Source organism: Lycium barbarum, chromosome 8 (assembly GCF_019175385.1).
Source record: "Lycium barbarum isolate Lr01 chromosome 8, ASM1917538v2, whole genome shotgun sequence".
In the NCBI taxonomy this organism is placed as follows: domain Eukaryota; kingdom Viridiplantae; phylum Streptophyta; class Magnoliopsida; order Solanales; family Solanaceae; genus Lycium; species Lycium barbarum.
Window position 1 is genome coordinate 66,146,672 of NC_083344.1, and position 15,471 is coordinate 66,162,142.

Here is a 15,471-nt window from a genome sequence, read left to right on the forward strand (position 1 = left end):
CTTTTTCTCCAATTCTTCACTTGACTAAAGTTGGCAACTTGTATGATTATGGGTTTTTCTTGTTCCAACAACCCCTTCAACTTGCTAAGAACCTTTTAATGGATTGTTTGGCTAGGAAGAACAAGTTGAAACTCTCCTTCTTTCTTTCTTTTTTTTTTTTTTGATTTTTCTCCAAGGGGGCCGAATGGTCCTTGGAGTTTTTCTCGTTCTTTTCTTTTCTCTCTTCTCTTGAAATGTCTAGAAAGTTATGGGACTATTTAGAAGACTTAGTCTTCTTTTAATCCCATAAATTTTAATACCACATGGGCTTGGCCCATCAAGAAGGGTGAACGGCCAACCTTGGCCCAAATCAACACAAGCCCATTTTTTTTGAGTTCTACAATTCATGAAAAATTATTTTCCATATTCCAAATTTGCCCTTCGTCTTCCTCCATATTTTCCACGAATCATATTGCGAATTTTCCTTTTATACCCTTGACCTTTCTTAATATTCCCAGTTCAAAATTTTCATAAACAACTTATGCACCCAACAAGATCAAAATTATAGTCTTGCTCTTAACCTCCCGCCATTATCTCAAAATATCCAAATACGCAAAAATGCGGGATATAACATCCTCCCCCCGCTTTAGAACATTCGTCCTCGAATGTTAAACTGGCCTCATAGTGTATTACAAGGCTTCCGGGGGGGGGGGGGGTCTCCCTTATAGTCATCACGTACGATCACTCGGTATATTCATTTCAGAAGCTTAGGCTGCCTGTCGGCCAAGTGACTTAGCTCCGCTAATACCAAACCAATCGATTAATGACTTACACATCCTACTATACCAATCCTGCACCTAGTGCCGTCTCAGTTGTCGTTTATATTCGGCGACCTTTCCAGGTATCTTTTGTAGCTCATATTACAACCGTTGTCAACTTATTCTTGCGTCCGTTCGTAACCTTCCCAATACGCCAATATACTTCAGACTCTAGTCCTGAGTTACTAGGTCCCTTTTGATGAAGTCTGAATCATCGTAGTTCATTTTAGGTCTAATATGTTCTCCCCCCCTTTATTAAGAGGGTCTACGCACGCCTATGCCTTTTAAATAATCGTCGCCTTCCGCGATCTTTTTACAATTGTAATTCCTTCTTCGCGGAGTTTGTGCATCTATTCCCTTGCTAGATATGTTCCCGTGTATCACCGCATTAGAGCTTTCTAGCCTTAACTAGTGTGGATTCAATATCGGTCTTACCCTGTAACATCCGTACTTATATTCTTCATCATGTCTTTTGAATTTCATCCAGCTAGCATATTCTAGGAATCGCGACACTGTTTGTTAGGGTTCTACCGTCACAGATAAGATGTCATGTACATATATACATTTTCACCACCATTTTACTTACAACCACTTCCGAACACTAATCAAACTTTCTTTAATCCCAAAGCTCTGTCATGCTTTCTCCCTTTCTGCTAGTCTAGTCCGTCTCAGCCTACACGACTTCTATAGGGTTTCTAACCACTTCCCGGGCTCTAATTTACTTTAGGCTACCTAATTTCACATTCGTCTCTTGTTCCCACATTTACGAAATTTTCAGCGTATTTCCCAGGGGGTCACCCATCCTCCCACCTTAGCACGTTTAACCTCGAAACTTTGGTGCATTTAAATGCGTGAACGCTAGTATAATTACATCGACTGCCCCGCACGACCTTTGTCACATAATTTAAGGTAAGTCGGGGTTCTAACAACTTCCAAAACGTCCTCACAGCGGGTCCCACTCCTGTCTTCACTTTCCTGACCATACAATTACCATATTGCCTCTGTTTAAATCTTCACTATTTACTCTCATCCATACATATAATTATCTTTTATCCGGGGTTTCTAAATTCGCACTGGTGGCGGAGACATCTCAATCGCCATTACTCACAACCGCTAAGTCTTTGGCCCCTTTTGAATTTCTATCTGCCGTCACTAATTAGTATTTTGCAAAGATTACGTATACATAGAAAATTTCAAAGAAAATCTCATATACCTGTAGCCGATCAATCTCGAGCCTGGTCCAGGGAGCTGCCATGTGAAGTATGCTCCTCATCCTCGTCTGTCTGCTCTCCGCTCGTTTGACTCTCGTCATTTCTCGCATCCGAATCGGAAGAGTATAGATAACCAGGTGATTCCTGGTTCACTGATGACCAGGACAAAGGACAGGAGTAGTCCGTAGCACTCTCCGAGGTGGCCTAACTGACATAGTGCTCCATCACAAGAGCAGCTGGCATATCCCCGGAAGTCTCCTAATCCGTTGTCCCAGAAGAATGCTCTGTTGGGTCTGTGTCGTAACTATCCTCCTCTCTGGAGGTAAGAAGCTCTGGAGGAGTCATCGTCGGATCCTCCGAGGGATCTGTATCATAGCCACCCTCCTTGGAATCCCCTGCTCTAGGGGTCAGAAACTCTGGAGGAATTGTGGCTGGGTCCTCCGACGGATCTGTCTCAATCGAATAGCCGAGGCTCCCCTTACTCGGCTCTGGAGATACTCTAGGGGCCTTCTTGGTGCCTCCACTATCTGAAGCTGCTCTCTTCATCGACATTACTGAAACCATAACAAAGGATTAGGAAAAGAATAAGGGAGCCTAGTAGCATAGCTCTATCGCACGATCTAGAAGACAAAGAAGGTCATATTTCCTAAATGCCCTGCAGCCTCCTGCCTATAAGTGTGGCGCGCTACACACCCATAAACAGGACTCTACTGGACACGACTCGTAGACAAACCCCTAGGACCGCCTACTCTGATACCACTTCTGTCACGACCCAACTAGGGGCCGCGACGAGTACCCGATACTTGTACCGAGCACCCCTTATCTATCATTTTACCTCTATTACTGAGTGGGCCGTATGTGTTATGTCCCGTGTTTTCGCATAATTGGAAATCGAGAAATAATTAAGAATTGTATGTTATAAGGGAATATTCTGATTCTAGTTAATATGATTATGTTGGTTATGAAACTATTGGTGCTAAGACATTGGGGAAGGCCGAGGGTAAAATTGGAATTTCGGAAATTAGTTTCGGGAATTACAAAAGACGGGGTTTTAATGAATCGGGCCAAGGAAATTGAACAACAAATTTAGGCCCAAAGACTAAGGGTGGCCGGCCAAGGCTTGGCCCAAGCTCTTATTAAGTGGTCATGTGATTTTCACATGACCCTTAGTTGGATATATATCAAGTTTCCTTTGTAATTATCAAGATCAATCATTTCCACATAAAGAAATTGAAGAGCACCCCCTTAAAGAAGGTCTCGGCCGAAACTTAGAAAGAAAAAAAAAATTCTCCAAGCTTTGATTCTAATCCAAAAGTCTTGTTCTTTCCATATTTGTAGAGTACTCAAAACGCTCCTCAACGGGGTACAATTAGTTTGGTGAAAGGAGAACGTTTGCGACAAGTCGGAAATTCAAGAAAAGGTATGAATTTTGTTACTTTAATGTTATGGAATTGGTGTGAATGTGTTAAGGATTGAGAATAGACGAGAATCCCGTAACTTTGATGTGTAAATGAAACCGTATGTGTGTGTGTGGTTAGTGTTGGGGCCGTGAGCTATAAGAAATAGAAGGCCATGTGAATTTGATTTTGTTTAGTTGATTAGTTGCGTCGTTGTGGTATTTATGACGTAAATGAATGTTTAATGAATTGAATTGGTGTTGGAAAACGATTTCGGAACATTATGGGAAAGTATATACCTTTGGTATATTTGTGTATATCATTGTATATCCATGATATTAAGGCTTTAAATATGACTTATGGTTGTTGTTAATGAATTCGGAATGAAATAATGCAAGTTAGTATGTTCGTCGGAATTGTTGACGTTTTGAAAGAAATATGGAAAGTGACGAACTTCTTGAATTTATGTATAATGTTTGGAACATAATTGGGATGTGATTGAATAATCTTGAATGATTGAATGAATACAATAATGTGGACATAAGTTTGGAATTGTGAAGTTTGAATGAAAGTTGCCAACTTTTATAGTAAAGAAGAATATTGGAGTTAGAATGATTTAGTTGTGGTTTATGTTGTTTGTGACGTTTGGGTTGTTGTTGTTGATGTTTATTGAGCCGAGCTACGTCTCGGGGGTGTTAGATATATAGGGGAAGTGCTGCCGAAATTTCAGTAGGCGAAAATGAATTTTAGGGCATTTTAAGCTTAAGAATCTCTAATTGGTAACTTTGACCATTTGCAGATTCTGGACGAAACGGGATTTGATTTTGGGGTGAGCATAAGACGTTTCTAAGGTATGTAAAGCTTCCCACTTCTTCTTTTGGCATGTCTTAGTATGTTAGGTTGATATCGGAACCCCGGGAGCAATTCTGCTCCTCGAAATCCGATCTAGAAAATGGCTACTATTCATTCAATTCAATTGAAGCCTAATGTTCTTATTTTGGCTAGAAAGCAATCAAACGTCCGAAACTTATGCAAATGCAATCGGGCTACTTTGAAATCTTTATGTATGATCTTATAGACCCGAAATGTTCATAAATTAGGTTTTCCACCTCGACTTGACCCGGGGTGGGCCCGCTAACCCCGAGATGCCTTATTTGTCCAACTAGGCTCTCTTTTTGGATAAGCTTCGACAAAGAATCTTCGATTTTGAAATTGTCCTTTATGAAATAATGTTCGAAACACTATGATGTAACAAACTATGTTTTGAGCCATACGTACCACTTTGGAAACATTTTGCGAAATAAACGTTCGTACTAACTAATTATTTGACTATTTTGGTTAATGAACTGACTTATGAAGTAATCAAGTTTTGAAAGGCTATTTTGATAAACAAAATTGCCTTGTTTGCTCACGACTCCGCTCGTGCCTTATTATGACTTCGTTCACCGGTTCCCGGGCCGGTTATGATTCGTGCGCTCTATGATGATTCAGCCGTATGCTGTGTTACGGGTCCCCGAGGCCTCGCCATAGGGCCGGGTTCCGTTTGGAGTTATGCTGTGATATGGCTGTGATGTGATACGCTCATATGTGTGTGTTCGGGGATGTACGGAGATTTGAACCTTCTGGTGTTATGCTATGTGTGGCACCAGTGTCGGAGTGGTGACCACGTTCCTGAGCTTTGCATGATTTTGTTTGCATTATGTTTATATGACTTTGATAAACATTTTTATATACTGTTCGGCATTTCTCTCTTTTGTATTCTGTTCGCTTTCAGTTGTGGCCTATATTTTTGTACTCCATGCTTTACATACTCAGTACATCTTTCGTACTGACCCCCTTTCTTCGGGGGCTGCGTTTCATGCCCGCAGGTACAGACGCCGGTGATCCACCACTGTAGGCTCCACTTCTGCTATTTCGGAGTACTCCTTTGATTCGGAGTCCTCTTTTGGTATATATATCTTTCGCCATGTATATATTTCTGCATATCTGACTATTTGGGTACGGCGGGGCCCTGTCCCGTCATATGATTCTGTCGGTCAGTTTATAGGTCTGTGGACATGTCTGTGGGTTATGGTTTGTCTGTATGCTTATGTGTATATATTGTTTGGGCGATCCCATACGCCGAGGCGGCCGGTCCGCATATGTTTATACGTTGCCTTGTTAGCCCTGTGTGGCCTTTGCTGGTGTTTGCTGTGTGCAGGATTATTCTGGATAGTCCGAAAAACAAAGGAGACTCTGCCGAAATTTTTCTGGAAATTGTCTAAATTTGGAATATAGTCTGTTGGCTTCTGCTATGTGTTTGAATACGTTTGATAGATGGGTTTGGGTGCCCAGATCGGGCACTAGTCACGGCCTACGGGGTTGGGTCGTGACAAAAGTGGTATCAGAGCAGTTTGTCCTCGGAATGTCTACAGGCCGTGTCTCGTAGAGTCTTGTTTATCGATGTGTTGGGCACCACATCTATAAACAGGAGGCTACAGGGCATTTAGGGTGTTAATTTTCTTTGGAATCTTAGATCGTGCGATAGAGCTGTGCTATTAGGATGATTCTGATCTGACCCGTTCTTGTGTTTGCAGTGATGCCTCCGAAGAAGGCAACGGCGGCCTAGAAGGGCAAGGCAAGGATGGGAGAGACTAGTCAGGCACAGCGAGCTACCCGGGCTCGTGTCTATGATTTGCCTGAGGGTGTGCCTCGTTCTGAGGGGTCCGCTACACCACCATTGGTACAGCCTGGAGCAGGTCCTTCAGCAGCTTCAGAGGCCCGAGTACCCGCTCCCGAGACTCCAGCTCCTCAGCCAGGGGCGGAGGACAGGACCCTGAGGGAGGTTGTACAGTTGCTGACCACATTGGTAGCAGGGCAGGCTCGCAGGCGCGGGCGGAGGGACGATGATGATGATGACAGGCGGGACAGCCTGAGAGTTCGAGGGTTCTTATTGTGTGGCCCTCCAGAGTTTTTCGGGTCTAAGCCCGATGAGGACCCCCATGATTTTATTCGGGGGATGGGGCGCTCACTAGACTTGGTCAGGGCTTCAGAGACTGAGTCAGTCGAGTTGGCCTCGCATAGACTTCGGGATGTTGCTGCTCACTGGTATGAGACCTGGGAGTTATCTAGGGGCGAGGGTGCTTCCCCAGATACTTGGGACGAGTTTGCGACTGCTTTCACCCGCCATTTTCTGCCCCCAGAGTTGCGACGGGCGCGGGCTGATCGATTTTTACATCTGCAGCAGAGGGGTCGGAGCGTTCGTGAGTATAATCTGGAGTTTGATTCCCTGGCCCGGTATGCACCTGCCGTAGTAGCAGATATGTCCGATCGGATGCACAGATATGTTATGGGATTGGATCGTTATTTGATCGACGGCTGTATGGCAGTGTCATTGCAGACGGATATGGATATTGCCCGACTTCAGGCTTATGCGATGGGTATGGAGGACCGTCACAGGTCTGATTATCCTAGCAGAGATCGGGACAGGAGGCCGCCCAAGAGGGCCAGATCTGCAGGGTATTCTGGAGATTCTTGAGGCGGACAGCCTCAGCAGCAGCAGTCAGGCAGGCAGCTTCCTCCGTCCGGCCGGAGTACACAGTCAGGCGGCAGGAGATTTGATAGTGCAGGACCGTCTGGGGCTGGTCAGAGCTCCAGGGCGGCAGGTTCACAGGTGTCTAGAGGCTCCAGCCAGGCCAGACCACCCAGACCCCGTTGTTCTCATTGCGGGAAGTCTCATCCTGGGGAGTGCTATCGAGCTACTGGAGCTTGTTTTTCGTGCGGTGGTCAGGGCCATTTTATGAGAGATTGTCCGTTGGCTAGTGGTTCTGGTAGTGTGGCTCAGCCGACAGGGTCAGCCGCCGGTTCATCATCTGCTCCATCTGTTGCACGCCCAGCAGGGCGAGGTATGCCAGCACCGGCGGGACGCGGTCGAGGCCGCGGTGGTGTTTCAGGTTCTAGCGGTCCCTCGAACCGCATATATGCATTAGCCAGCCGACAGGATCAGGAGGCTTCGCCAAACGTCGTCATAGGTACATTACTGGTTTTCTCCTGATTTGTATATGCATTGATTGACCCTGGTTCTACTTTATCATATATTTCCCCGCTCGTTGCTAGAAAAAATTGGGATAGTGTCTGAGCCTATAGAGCCATTTGAGGTAACTACGCCGGTTGGGGATTTCGTTATAGCGAGGCAGGTCTATAGGGATTGTTCTGTGACCATTTATGATCGTTGCACTAAAGCTGATCTGATAGAGTTAGATATGTTGGAATTCGACGTTATTATGGGTATGGACTGGTTATCTTCCTGTTATGCTAATGTTGACTGCCAGAAAAGGGTAGTCCGTTTTCAGTTTCCAGGGGAGCCAGTTATAGAGTGGTTCGGGTCTACAGCATCGCCGAGGGGTAAGTTTATTTCATACCTCAAGGCTAAGAAGATGATCCAGAAAGGTTATATCTATCATTTGGTCCGAGTGCACGATACTGCAGCTGAGACACCTACCCTTCAGTCTGTTCCGGTCGTTAATGAATTCCCAGATGTATTTCCTGACGAGCTTCCTGGCTTTCCGCCTGAGCGGGAGATTGATTTTACTATAGAGTTGATGCCGGATACGCAGCCTATATCTATTCCTCCGTACAGAATGGCACCGGCTGAGTTGAAAGAGTTGAAGGAGCAACCGAAAGATTTGTTGGATAAGGGCTTTATTAGACACAGCACATCACCCTGGGGAGCGCCGGTATTATTTGTGAGGAAGAAAGATGGGTCACTGCGGATGTGTATTGATTATCGGCAACTGAATAAGGTGACTATAAAGAATAAATATCCCCTCCCCCGGATTGATGATTTGTTTGATCAGTTGCAGGGTGCTAAATATTTTTCGAAGGTAGATCTGCGCTCAGGTTATCATCAGGTGCGAGTGCGAGAATCAGATATCCCGAAGACTGCTTTCAGGACCCGGTACGGGCATTATGAATTCAGAGTTATGTCTTTCGGGTTGACTAATGCTCCAGCAGTATTTATGGATCTGATGAATCGGGTATTTCGGCCTTTCTTGGATATGTTCGTGATTGTGTTTATTGATGATATTCTGATTTACTCGCGATCAGCAGAGGAGCATTCAGATCATTTGAGGACGGTACTTGGTATTCTTCGCCAACAGAAATTATATGCTAAATTCGCCAAATGTGAATTTTGGTTAACTTCTGTGGCATTCTTGGGCCATATTGTCGGCGCAGACGGTATTCGGGTCGATACGCAGAAGATTGAGGCTGTGCAGAATTGGCCCAGGCCTACTACACTGACAGAGGTACGCAGTTTTCTGGGATTGGCCGGGTATTATCGCAGGTTCGTGGAGGATTTTTCTTCTATGGCAGCACCACTGACGAAGCTTACTCACAAAGCAGCAAAATTTCAGTGGACTGATGCCTGCGAGCGCAGCTTTCAGATGTTGAAAGAAAGACTAGTTACGACCCCAGTTTTGGTTCTTCCCGAGGGATCAGACGGGTATGTTTTCTATTGTGACGCCTCTGGCATTGGGATAGGTTGTGTGTTGATGCAGCACGGTCGAGTTATAGCCTATGCTTCCCGGCAGCTCAGACCGCACGAGAAGAATTATCCCACTCATGATCTTGAGTTGGCCGCGGTGATTCATGCTTTGAAGATTTGGAGGCATTATTTATATGGGGTCCATGTTGATATTTATACGGACCATAAGAGCCTCCAATACCTTTTTAAGCAGAAGGAACTAAATTTGTGGTAGCGGAGATGGCTTGAGTTACTGAAGGATTATGACGTTGATATTTTATACCATCCTGGAAAAGCCAATGTGGTAGCGGATGCGCTTAGCCGCAAGTCCATGGGCAGTCTGGCTGATGTACCATCTGGTAAGAGAGATTTGGTTCGTGATATTCGTCAGCTGGCCAGCCTTGGAGTTCGTCTGGCAGATTTTGGAGATTCTGGGATTTCTGTTCGTGCAGTTGCTGAATCATCTATTATTCAGGAGGTAAAGCAGCGTCAGTTTGAAGATCCTACTCTGGTTCAGTACAGAGATGTGGCCCTTAATAAAGACAAGACTCCGTTTGAAATTTCACCTGAAGGGGTATTATTATATGAAGGCAGATTCTGTGTTCCGGATGTCGCAGGCTTACGGCGACAAATCATGGGCGAGGCGCATAATGCACGGTATTCTGTTCATTCTGGTTCCACTAAAATGTATCATGATCTCAGGTGTTTGTATTGGTGGGACGGTATGAAGAAAGATATTGCCGAGTTCGTTAGTTAGTGCCCGAATTGTCAGCAAGTTAAAATTGAACACCAGAAGCCCGGTGGGTTATTACAGGAGATGGAAATTCCAGCCTGGAAATGGGAGATGATTAATATGGATTTCGTTGTTGGGTTACCGCGCACTCCACGCAGGTATGATTCTATTTGGGTTATTGTTGACAGATTGACGAAATCAGCCCACTTTCTCCCAGTCCGGACTACGTATTCGGCTGAGGACTATGCTAGATTGTATATCAGAGAGATAGTCAGACTTCACGGAGTCCCTATATCCATTATTACTGACCGAGGTGCCTAGTTTTCGGCAAATTTCTGGAGGTCATTTCAGGAGGGATTGGGGACTCAGGTGAGCTTCAGTACAGCTTTTCATCCTCAGTCCGACGGGCAAGCCGAGCGCACTATTCAGACGTTGGAAGATATGTTACGGGCCTGCGTAATTGATTTCAGGGGCAGCTGGGATGATCATTTGCCGCTTATTGAGTTTGCCTATAATAACAGTTATCACTCCAGCATTCAGATGGCACCGTATGAAGCCCTTTATGGCAGAAAATGCAGATCTCCTATTGGTTGGTTCGACGTGGGCGAGACTAAGTTAATCGGGCCAGATGTGATCCAGGAAGCAGTAGATAAGGTAAATCTTATTCGGGAACGATTATTGGCTGCTCAGAGTCGACAGAAAGCTTATGCAGATAGACGACGTCGACCGTTAGAGTTCTAGATTGGCGACTGGGTATTCCTGAAGGTATCGCCCATGAAGGGTGTCATGAGATTCGGTAGAAAGGGTAAGTTGAGCCTGCGGTATATTAGGCCGTATCAGATCGTTCGGAAGATAGGCGAGGTTGCCTATGAGCTAGACTTACCATCCGACTTGGAGGCCGTACACCCGGTATTTCATGTGTCTATGCTGCGAAAATGTATCGGTGACCCTTCCAGGATATTCCCAGTGGATGACATTCAGGTAACGGAGCAGTTGTCTTATGACGAGCAGCCTGTAACTATTCTGGATCGACAGGTAAGGAGATTGCGCACTAAGGAAGTGCCTTCTGTCAAAGTCCTGTGGCGCAACAACAATCGGAAGGAGATGACTTGGGAGGCGGAGGACGAGATGAAGAAGAAATACCCCCACTTGTTCCCGACGTCCACAGGTAATCTAAGCTTTTTAGTTTGTTGTGTTAATTGACAAATGAATTGCGTATGTCATTAGTAAGAGGGACTCCCCCTCCATGATCATAAGACCTTATAAGATTAATTTAACATTCGGGGACGAATGTTTTAAGGGGGGGGAGAATGTTATGTCCCGTGTTTTCGCATAATTGGAAATCGAGAAATAATTAAGACTTGTATGTTATGAGGGAATATTCTGATTCTAGTTAATATGATTATGTTGGTTATGAAACTATTGGTGCTAAGACATTGGGGAAGGCCGAGGGTAAAATTGGAATTTCGGAAATTAGTTTCGGGAATTACAAAAGACGGGATTTTAATGAATTGGGCCAAGGAAATTGAACAACAAATTTAGGCCCAAAGACTAAGGGTGGCCGGCCAAGGCTTGGCCCAAGCTCTTATTAAGTGGTCATGTGATTTTCACATGACCCTTAGTTGGATATATATCAAGTTTCCTTTGTAATTATCAAGGTCAATCATTTCCACATAAAGATATTGAAGAGCACCCCCTTAAAGAAGGTCTCGGCCGAAACTTAGAAAGAAAAAAAAAATTCTCCAGGCTTTGATTCTAATCCAAAAGTCTTGTTCTTTCCATATTTGTAGAGTACTCAAAACGCTCCTCAACGGGGTACAATTATTTTGGTGAAAGGAGAACGTTTGCGACAAGTCAGAAATTCAAGAAAAGGTATGAATTTTGTTACTTTAATGTTATGGAATTGGTGTGAATGTGTTAAGGATTGAGAATAGACGAGAATCCCGTAACTTTGATGTGTGAATGAAACCGTATGTGTGTGTGTGGTTAGTGTTGGGGCCGTGAGCTATAAGAAATAGAAGGCCATGTGAATTTGATTTTGTTTAGTTGATTAGTTGCGTCGTTGTGGTATTTATGACGTAAATGAATGTTTAATGAATTGAATTGGTGTTGGAAAATGATTTCGGAACATTATGGGAAAGTATATACCTTTGGTATATTTGTGTATATCATTGTATATTCATGATATTAAGGCTTTAAATATGACTTATGGTTGTTGTTAATGAATTCGGAATGAAATAATGCAAGTTAGTATGTTCGTCGGAATTGTTGACGTTTTGAAAGGAATATGGAAAGTGACGAACTTCTTGAATTTATGTATAATGTTTGGAACATAATTGGGATGTGATTGAATAATCTTGAATGATTGAATGAATACAATAATGTGGACATAAGTTTGGAATTGTGAAGTTTGAATGAAAGTTGCCAACTTTTATAGTAAAGAAGAATATTGGAGTTAGAATGATTTAGTTGTGGTTTATGTTGTTTGTGACGTTTGGGTTGTTGTTGTTGATGTTTATTGAGCCGAGCTAAGTCTCGGGGGTGTTAGATATATAGGGGAAGTGCTACCGAAATTTTAGTAGGCGAAAATGAATTTTAGGGCATTTTAAGCTTAAGAATCTCTAATTGGTAACTTTGACCATTTGCAGATTCTGGACGAAACGGGATTTGATTTTGGGGTGAGCATAAGACGTTTCTAAGGTATGTAAAGCTTCCCACTTCTTCTTTTGGCATGTCTTAGTATGTTAGGTTGATATCGGAACCCCGGGAGCAATTCTGCTCCTCGAAATCCGATCTAGAAAATGGCTACTATTCATTCAATTCAATTGAAGCCTAATGTTCTTATTTTGGCTAGAAAGCAATCAAACGTCCGAAACTTATGCAAATGCAATCGGGTTACTTTGAAATCTTTATGTATGATCTTATAGACCCGAAATGTTCATAAATTAGGTTCTCCACCTCGACTTGACCCGAGGTGGGCCCGCTAACCCCGAGATGTCTTTTTTGTCCTACTAGGCTCTCTTTTTGGATAAGCTTCGACAAAGAATCTTCGATTTTGAAATTGTCCTTTATCAAATAATGTTCGGAACACTATGATGTAACAAACTATGTTTTGAGCCATACGTACCACTTTGGAAACATTTTGCGAAATAAACTTTCGTACTAACTAATTAGTTGACTATTTTGGTTAATGAACTGACTTATGAAGTAATCAAGTTTGGAAAGGCTATTTTGATAAATAAAATTGCCTTGTTTGCTCACGACTCCGCTCGTGCCTTATTATGACTTCGTTCACCGGTTCCCGGGCCGGTTATGATTCGTGCGCTCTATGATGATTCGGCCGTATGCTGTGTTACGGGTCCCCGAGGCCTCGCCATAGGGCCGGGTTCCGTTTGGAGTTATGCTGTGATATGGCTGTGATGTGATACACTCATATGTGTGTGTTCGGGGATGTAGGAGATTTGAACCTTCTGGTGTTATGCTATGTGTGGCACCAGCGTCGGAGTGGTGACCACGTTCCTGAGCTTTGCATGATTTTGTTTGCATTATGTTTATATGACTTTGATAAACATTTTGATATACTGTTCGGCATTTCTCTCTTTTGTATTCTGTTCGCTTTCAGTTGTGGCCTATATTTTTGTACTCCATGCTTTACATACTCAGTACATCTTTCGTACTGACCCCCTTTCTTCGGGGGCTGCGTTTCATGCCCGCAGGTACAGACGCCGGTGATCCACCACTGTAGGCTCCACTGCTGCTATTTCGGAGTACTCCTTTGATTCGGAGTCCACTTTTGGTATATATATCTTTCGCCATGTATATATTTCTGCATATCTGAATATTTGGGTACGGCGGGGCCCTGTCCCGTCATATGATTCTGTCGGTCAGTTTAGAGGTCTGTGGACATGTCTGTGGGTTATGGTTTGTCTGTATGCTTATGTGTATATGTTGTTTGGGCGATCCCATACGCCGAGGCGGCCGGTCCTGTTATATCCCGTATTTTTGAACCTCGGAGTATCTGCTGGGGTGGGGCCCACACACCGAGATTTTTTTTTTTGGAACATCTGAAAAGTCATATGAATCACATATGCAAAGTTAAACACAACTCATGAAGTACCCTTGGTCCAAATCAAAGTGGAAGCCCTCCAAACGAATATTTTTAAGAAAATGTTTTCGGGTGACCTGACTTTGAGGGGCAAAAACGGTATTATAAGTTTGGAATTTGGAAAAATACCAGGAGATAGAGGTTATAGATAATTGAATTAGCTTTCCAACCATAGGTCGTGGGTTCCTAGGTGACGTCGGTACAAGGAGATATGGACGTTTTAAGGTCGAAATGTCAGTGGGCTATGCCCAATTCGGGACCAACCGGGTTGGCCCAAGAAAAATGAAAACAAAAATCAAGCCCAAAAGAGAAGGGGTGGCCGGCCATCATAGGCCCAAGACCACAAAATTAATGAATATTTTCCATGTGCCAATTAATTATAAGTAGCCTTTATCCTTTAGAAGGTTCATGAAATTAACAAGGAGAAAAACAAGAAAAACAAGAACAAAAACTAAGGGCCATTTCGGCCAAGACCCATGGAAATTAGGTACCTTAAATTTTGTTCCAAAAATTATTTTCTTTTAGTATTCCTACCAATTCAAGTACCCTCTACAACGTGGTATAATTATTTCGGAAGGTGGTTCATCCGTTTCATCGTTTCCGCACTTGGGTTAAGTGAAGAAGATTGGAGAAAAAGGTAAGAATTCATTCCATGTTATTATGTTATGAAGGTTTGTTTGTGTTGTAGTATGTAGAAATGAGTAGAAAGTATGGAAATATGGAAGTTTACAAAGTGGGTATATAAGTTGGCATGTAGCCATGTGTGTATAAATGTTATATACCTATGGTGAGTTGAATTTATGTTGTATTGTAGTTGAGTATGATGGAATTCATATTGAGAATGAAAGTTGAATGAATTTGGTTGAAGTTGGAAATGTATGTGTTGGCCGAGTGGTGTATTGAAATTGAAATGGAAATGCATTAATGTTGTTTAATATGTTAGTTGTGTTGTTGTGATCTTTGCAATGTAAATGAAGGTGAAATGATGTAAGTTTGCATTGAAATGGAATGTAGAAGCTTATGCCATTTTAGTATGATTTTATGAAATTATGGAAATGAAGTTGTTAAGGTGTAAATTATGATGATTGTTGATGAACTTGGAAGATGGAAACATGTTATGAAAATGTTTGTTAAAGATTAGAAGTTTTGGAGGAATTATGACTTTGGTGGAAAGTTTGTATATTTGGTATATCTTGTGAATATTTTGTAAAAATGATATGAAATGCTTCCGAATTTTATTGTAATGATCTTGATTAGTAATGAATACGAGAATGTTGATATTGATTTGAGAATATGAAGTGGGAATGAAGTTTATGACATTATGTCGGAAAGAAGGCTAGTTGTGCCATATTGTGTGTTTTGTAGTTGTTGTTGTTGTTGTTGTTAGTGTTGTTGTTGGGTTGTTGATGATTATTTTGGCCGAGTTGAATTCTCGGGGGTGCTATATGTATAGGGGAAATGCTGCCCAAATTTCTGTAGAAAAGTGTTGATTTGAGATTTAAGCCTAAAGCCTTATAGTTAACATTTGGTAAATGTGACCATTTGCAGATTTTGGACGAAACGAGAAGTGAACCTGGGAAGGCGTAAAGTGCATAAAAGGTATGTAAAGCTATCCCGATTCTTCTTTTGGCATGTCCTAGGTGTACTAGGATTGGATTTGCACCTCGGAAGACATTCTGTCCATCTGAATCCGCATTTGAAATTACTCTTTTTTCGTTCAATAGA